Here is a 7,805-nt window from a genome sequence, read left to right as displayed (position 1 = left end):
ATCCCTAGGATTTTGTGAAAAAAGGAGGCAAATTTGGCATGGGTAGCTTATGTGGACAAAAAGTTATGAGGGCCTAAGTGCAAACTGCCCCAAATAGCCAAAAAAATGCCTGGCAGCGAAGGAGTTAAAGCAAAAGTTCTAACAGCTGTGATTTAAATGGGTTCTTGTAAAAAAAAAAAAAAAAAAAAAAAAAGAAGGGGGCGGGGCGTAATTTACAGCTCGGGTGGCTTTCGTACACAGTAGGCGTTCTTTGAATCGCGAGACCCTGGACTGGGCCACAGGAAGGGACGCACTCCTGACGCAGGGTACGGGCCGGGTGGCTGCGGTCGGCGGAAGCCTCACCAGCAGCGGCCCGTGTTTCGCATGGGACTCCAGCTGTCTCGGGCGCCGCTCACTGAAGGGCGCAGGTAAGAGTTGGGAGCCCGTCAGCTGGCGACCGGTGTTGTGTGCTGGAGGTGCCGTTGCCTCAAGCACCCTGTTGGCTCGGTTCGTCTCGCACGGTCTCGCACGCACTGACAGGCACCGGGAAGCCGCGGTCCCGCACAGCCGGGCCCCGGCAGCGGAGCTCTAGGCATCAGAGTGGCTGAACTTTAGGCACGCCGCGCCGGAGTGGGGGCCGCAGGGCTGCGCCGCCTGAGGCATGCTGACCAATCGGGGTTGAATGTCTCTAGAAATTATCCAAACTCCCCCCACCCACCAAACTTCTAATATAGATAATTTATTGTGTAGTTAATAAAAATAAAATCGCAAATGTTGTGTGGAAGTCTCCGCTAAAATAGAAGACTGCCTGTTTCAAACAGGAGATACACGTACCGGCAAAGGAAGATTATGCTTTCCTAAGTTAGAGCGCACGGCGGGCACCCCAAAAGTTAAAAATAAGTATTTTACGTAGTCTTTCAGGTCGTAGGCTTTCGCTGGACATTACTGGTCCTATCGCTAGCGCTCCGTAGATACTCTCCGCGGTCTGGGCGGCTTGCGAGGCAGCATTGAATCGATGGGGGGCGCCTTGGGACCTCACATAGGTACTTGATATGTGTCTCCCCTACTGTGTACTTGCAGGATTCCTGGCTGATTCAATGAATATGTTGACTTTGGCTCTGAATACCGCAGTACTTGGCATAATTGTTTTGAATGTCTTAGGAAATGATTTGGCGCACCCGCAGATAGCAAGGACATTGAAATGCTGCCGAGCGTGAGTTATGTGCATACGTTTGCTATCGCTTACTCTCATTCTACATTTCTTTTTGTTGAGTTCCGGCACGCTCTGTGGACACATTTCTACTATTTTTAATTTCTCTTCCAACTTTTACCAGCACAAATAATCTATATTGCCTGCACAGTGAAGAGCAGAAGGAAAATTAGCAACCTGCCTCATGGGCCTGAGGTGGCGAATAGTAGGGTGGAGAGCCTCGTAAATAGACACGTAAATTATTTTTCGTTGTTTAAACCATACGTCCCCCACAACGGTCCACTGTCGTGACCGTTGTTAGTTAAAACAAGTTGTACAGTTGTTTTGCCCGCTCCATCTGGGAAGGGATTGCCTTCCCGCATAAAAACTGTGTTAGCATTACTTGTCCACACTGGTTTCTGCTTTTATGGCTTCCAGAATATGATGTCGGTGTGATTGGTAACTCTCATGAAATAACACACAAAATTAAAGCTTTCATACAGCTGCTCCATAAGAGACGTTTTGGTACTGAATGTCTCGCACAGAACATTTATTTAAATAAAATCTCAATGTGACTAGTTACAACTTTGTTTATGTGCAGTGATCTACACATAATTTGAAGGGGGAGCGACTAATACATTTTCTTTAAGTAAACCTTAACTCTGGACTTAAGTATTTCAAAGGTCTCCACAGATGAGGTGGTCTCTACGAGCCTTTCATTGGACTATACTTATACCCCTGGGAAGTTGTCAAGCCAGTGTGTAAGGAAAAGCCCAATAAAAAGTTATTTGTGACCTAAGTCTGCATAATTTATTTAACCCTGAAAAATGCATTTTGTAGCTAAGGTATTTTCCGAAACATTGTTTTCGGTCTTGAAATACCATGACTCGGCCCGATTATGTTGATGTAGGTCAGTAATTTTTATTGGGGAGGGTACCTCTTTAAATTAGCACCCGAGTTACATTTGTGTGTACTTAAGCTTGGAAGAAGGTGTTTTGAATTGCAGATCCAGTGCCATCATTAAAAGTTTTGTTATGGAGCTAGTGATGTTAGTCCAATATTAGGTGGGGTTAGTCCAATTTCAATTAATTTTACTCCAGCAAACTTGTTTAACGAAGTCAATATCGTTACCGGGTTATATGTTTCTGTTTTTGGCCACTGAGAATCCTGTGGGTAGAGCGAGTGGGGACCTTGTTGTTGTACAGCTAAATTGGTGATAAATGCCCGACAGTTATATTGCTACTTCATTAAAATGCACCAGAACAATGTGAGGTTGTGGAGGCTTAACCATCTTTAACATCTGTTTGCTGTTAGAGGGAGTTTAACTGATTTGTTAGTTCAGATTAAGAGCAGTGCATACAAACTTTTGCAAAAATAGCCAGATGCTTTCAGCTTCACCTCAGGACGTTATAGTAGCAAAAATGATTGGCAATTTAGATATAGGTCTCTTAAGTGTAGTCTACAATTAGGCTTTTGAAATGCCCAATCTGCAGTTTGTAGAAGGAAAGATGGATGCACAAGGGCGGTCCATGCTTGATTTCCACATAAACAATAATTATATAATGTTGAATGACCATTTGTGGTGCCTACGCGGTTTTACCTTGATGACACATTTGTTAAAACCCAAGGTAGCTGGCTTTCATTGTCTCGACAGATGATTGTACAGTGATCACACCCAACAAATGGTAAGGCTTACAGCAAAGGTTTATTTGACAAATAAAGATCAAGAGACCTAGGAGGGAGATGAATACTGACAGTATAACTCCGGGACCCAGATGTTAAGGGCCGATTTCAACCGTTTGAGATCAGACTAGCGGTATTACTTGAATCCTAATATAGAAGACATTGATATAAAACAATTCATTAGAAAGGTAAGAGATTTCTGTCAGTTGGCGTGCCAGTGTACTGCTGAAGAGAAACCTGCTATATTGGATGAGGGTTCTGAAACCTGCGTTTAAGGTTCTTTGCTGCAAGGCAAGACACAAAGGTTACGCACTGGTTCCTGCTTTCGAGAGAGGAGATAGGGTTATGCGCCTATGAATATTTTGCTTTTTGGCCATGCTCTGCCTACTAAATAAGATTCTTTTCAAAACGGTCAGTCCGCACCTACGTGACTGGGTTTTGGCTTCAACTCGTAAAACCATTTTAAGAAAATGTTGTTCTACTTTTCATAATTGTATGGTGGTTCAAGGTTTGAGAATTTTGATGTCCACTGACAAGTGCCACCTTTATTCTGCTCCTTTGTTGGTCGAAAGACTGCTTTTTGCTTATTAATTGACCCTTGCCCTGGAAAAAGTGAAGTTCCTTAGGTAATCACCTCTGATCTATTATCTTGAATCCTGAGCTGTAGCAATCTATTTGTTTAGTTGTCCAATAAGTATGGGTCCATTCCTTAATCAAGCAGGTTTCTGCTACCTGCAAGTAAAGCGTGGTCCCATGCAGGCCCCTATTTTATTAAATCTATCTATGGCAGACATGGACCTCGGTTTTTATTATGCAAATAATACTACTTTATTAAGTTCCACACTTACTGGTTTAAAGTATTCCCTGGAGCCTCTGCTTGATTATTGCAAATCGAGCAAAGTTATAATCCGTATATACAAAACCTAGAGCATGGTGTTAAGCAAAAACCGGACAGTAGTCTGGCTTAATGAATTTTAATTGGAGCAAGTTCATAAGTACTGCTACCTTGACATGAAGGTGGACAACAAATTTAAATGTGGATGTCCCATCTAGTCTGTGCTGTCCTGCAGGACAGTGGAAGGTTTGACGCGGTCTCAAAGTATATATTTGTCTCTTTAAATCAGTGTAACTCCTAATCCCTTTAGACATCTGTTTATGCTGCATTCTGACCCCTGAAAACAGGAAGAGAGCATAATCGATATGAAACCACCTAATTTTAAGAATGTTTTAAATTACTCTTAAGGCAAGATACAAGCTAAAACGTATTAGTTATTTCTTTCTTTCAAGAACTGCATACATAATTGCATGCTTCACGTGACTGTATTACACATAAAGCCTCACTGGAGGAAAGGGAACAGTTCTTTAAAACGGTAGTGATCGTGGAACCCCTCCCAACAGCCACAGGTCAAAACTGTCCTGTTGTGAATTGAAGGTCGCATGAAAGTTAGATACTGCTTGAGCTAGTATACATGGGATGCCATCACTGTGGAAAATATTAGTCACCAAGCAGACTTACTAGCCATGCACTAATAACATTTACACGCAAAGGTAATAATTTCTGGTATGGAAAATGTTCCTTAAATTGTCTGATTAAGCCCTTGACATAGTCCACTTTCACTGTTTTCCCCACTACCAGTCCACTACCACTCGGCTCCAACCTCCCTCAGCTCCCAGTTTTAATACTCCAGTCAGTAAGTTTATAGGAGTCGCTTATTATTTATTTATAGCACCAAAATGCACATATAAAAAGCAGGTTGTTTAAAAAACACATTATTAGTATTGTTGCTTTATAAGATACGACGGGAAACCACACGCTACATAGTTATTCATTTGCTAAGATCCCTTGCATCTACCACAAATGTTGTTCAGTTTTGATCGTACTCATAAGAGAACTGAGCATTATCAAGTACTGTCAGGCATTGTCAGAGAATTTACTGTGTAAACTAAATGTGCCTTACTGAATTTGAACACAAAGGGGCTCTGAGAGATGCTGAGAGTGGCACATTGCAGTAAGTTAGCCTACAGCGTTACGAGGAGTGCCTGCTTGCAGTCAGAAGGGAAGCTGGAGAGAGGACCTAAAATGGCCAAGAATGCATAGCAATTTGGAGGGGAAAAGACGGTGTGTGTGTGTTGGTAGACATTATCTTTGTGACAGTTATTAGCATTTGATAATTTGGCTGCTATGTTTAAAATGACATGCATGAAAAGAGGAGTGTGTTTATTTAGTAGGTGGCAAGCGGCATCTTCGTTAACAGTGGATGATGTTTTTTTGGTCTTGCGACCTTTTGCCTCACCTGCTAACCAGCACTTGGTCATTGTTTTTCTAGCCCATCCTAACCGCTTTGGTGGACATCATTGCCTCACAGTACCTCTGATTATTTTGATTACCTGCACAACTCATATTGAAGCTACCCATTTAATCTAAACAAGTGTTATTTACTTGAGTGCTGTTTTTGTTGTTGATATTTGTTGGATGGCTGTACGTGGCATTATTGAGTTGTTGAATACTGATTTCTGTTAGCTTTTAATGGTGTTACAGAGAAACTCACTGTGGTCTTCAAGCCTTTGCCACTTTGTTTGCTGTTGTAGTGGTGGGTACACTGGGTGCTCTGCTATGGGTTCAGTTAGTGTGATTTGTGTTGCTGGTGGGGATGCATTCTTTTTGTGTTTAGTCCATAAATACACCACACTTAATCATGATGATAGTAAAGGATTGTAATGTAATCCTCACTCAAGTAGTTTTGTGGATACTATAAAGTCTTTCAGATTCGGGTTTAAAGGGTGACAGCATAGTCTTTGTTCTACTTTTCTCAATTGAATACTCAAAGCTTCTTAAAACACAGGGGTGAACGATGGAAGAATGATGCTCGCTCACTTCTTTCTAATGGTTATGGTGTGTTGTGAATTGCTAGTAATACTAACCTCGTTGGAATAAAATGTCACCTTCAGATTGTGGGCAGCTTGCTACTGCCGAAATCGACGTAGGTGTGTTGTATACTGCAAAGATTTTTCCAGCCGATTTCTTCCCCCTGATTGTGTGTATGTGGTTTGGAATTCAGCAGTGATTCAACAAGATTTTTAATTTTGTTGGTAAAATCAAACAGGCTTCACTTATCACAAGAAGGGAGAAGAGGAGATAAAGACAGCCACATGTCTTTCTAAAACAACCTATTGTCACAACCAAGTGTGGCTGCCATTGGTAGAAAACCCACTCCAGTTTTTTTTACCTGCTAATAAATGGGAGTAAACACTAGTAAGCTGAAAGAGGGGAGGCCGTGCCCAGGTGTCCTTGACAAATGAAGATCATTTCTTATGGAAGAGGAAGCCTCACACACCTAATAGTGTCATGCTTCATTATCGCTACCTCTCCCCACCCTGGTAGCATAATACCACCAGAGTCAATTTAACCTCCTGATGGATTCAAAGCAGGAGGGAGTTCTTAAATTAAAGTCAATGGATAAGACCAGGATCCAGAATAGTTGAGGAAAAAACACCTTTGAGTTTCTCTCCCATATCCCTTTCCTACGCTTTCACTGTATCGACCCTATCCTGCATCCTCACTTCAGCTACCCAGTGTGAATGTGGTTTGTGTTTGGTGCAGTTCTGCCTATTTTGGATGTGTAGGCTGTGGGTGTTCGAGAGTCACAGTTCTTGATTCTTTGAGAGTGGAATTGTAGCCTTAGAAAGCCGGCCACTGCAAACCAGAATGCACTAGCTCTAACATAGACCAAGAGCCGCCAGTGAATTCTGGGACCGTAACTCCACAAGGATTTCAACCGATGACCTCGAGGTTAAGGGCTCTCTAATCTCATTTTAGCTGCACTGTTCCCCCGATTGCATTCCACTCCGAACTTGTTTCCGAGCATTGTATGAATTATTTATTTTAAAAAAAAGATGCTTCTTGTATTTTGTAAAATCGAGCTGAGTTTGATATTCTCGGTTATGAAACTGCTAATGCAGGAAATACAGCTATAAAACGATACCAGATAAATGTTTAGAGCTGAAGTCGCTTGCCAGTTTCGGTGTTGATGGGCTGTGCTGTCTGGCCAGTATTCAATCTTCCAGAGTTCAGTTTACCATTGTTTGTAAAGTACACAACCTTTTCTTGTTTGGTTTCCTTCTGGACTTACGTTCTGGTTGCGCCACTGTAATGCATGTCTGTGTCGGCCAAGTCCTACCCTGGTTATTTTTCACCACAAGTGGGTCCAGTTTGGGACCATGATGGTCCCAGGCAGATCCAGTTTCTCTTACCAGACATGCTGGAAGAATTCCAGTAAAGAGAATGGGCAGCCTTCCAGAAAATGTATTTCAGTGCAAGTGATGTTGATTGCGGCTCGGGAAATGTGATAGTTTTCTATTTGTATTGGAGTTGCCATGCTGCAAAGCAGCAATGCTGGTAGGATAAAGTCGCAAAGCGTGAAAACAACAGTACTAGAAAAAAATATATAATGTGTAAATAAGAATAAGGCCATAAATTAGAGTTTGAGCGCATCTCGTACTATCCTGACAAGAACAATAAAAGTGACCTAAAGGTAAGTTGTATGTTATTACTTGGAATTCATTCTTTTAAAAGTAGCTGGCTCATTGAATGTTGTATTTTGCAACACTTTCACTTTGCACAGCCCCTTTCATCTCATTTAATTTCCAAGGCAGGTGCAGGAAAAAGTGTACTTGATGTTTTTTATATATATGTCTGTGTGTGTATATGCTAGAAAAATAAATATATAAACCCCCCCCCCCCTCCAATCGCCTTTCACCGCCCAATATACCAACTAGGGCAATGCTGTGGCTCTGATTCCCAGAGCTGTTTCTAATGGGCCTTGGTGAGTTAGCTCTCAAAGAATATGGATTCCAGAAGCTTCAGTTGCACTGCAGATTATTTACTCTCACTTTTTTCTAAGCAGAAGAGTGTTCACAAAGGTTGTACAGTTTATTTTTCTAGCCACCATTCAGG

At 41.9% G+C, this 7,805-nt stretch overlaps 1 protein-coding gene across 1 annotated transcript in view; it reads left to right on the top strand.

Moving 5' to 3' along the window:
• The first annotated feature begins 228 nt into the window (after positions 1-228).
• Positions 229-7,805, top strand: part of DUSP16 (dual specificity phosphatase 16) — a 231,182-nt gene continuing 223,605 nt past the window's right edge. The window contains exon 1 of the mRNA XM_069228021.1: positions 229-407. The gene's annotated coding sequence lies outside the window, so the exon portion shown is untranslated. The remainder of the gene's footprint in view (positions 408-7,805) is intronic.

The sequence above is a fragment of the Pleurodeles waltl genome, chromosome 4_1 (genome assembly GCF_031143425.1).
Source record: "Pleurodeles waltl isolate 20211129_DDA chromosome 4_1, aPleWal1.hap1.20221129, whole genome shotgun sequence".
Lineage (NCBI taxonomy): Eukaryota > Metazoa > Chordata > Amphibia > Caudata > Salamandridae > Pleurodeles > Pleurodeles waltl.
The sequence above is the reverse complement of the archived record's forward strand: the minus strand, read 5'-3'. Positions and strand labels throughout refer to the sequence as shown.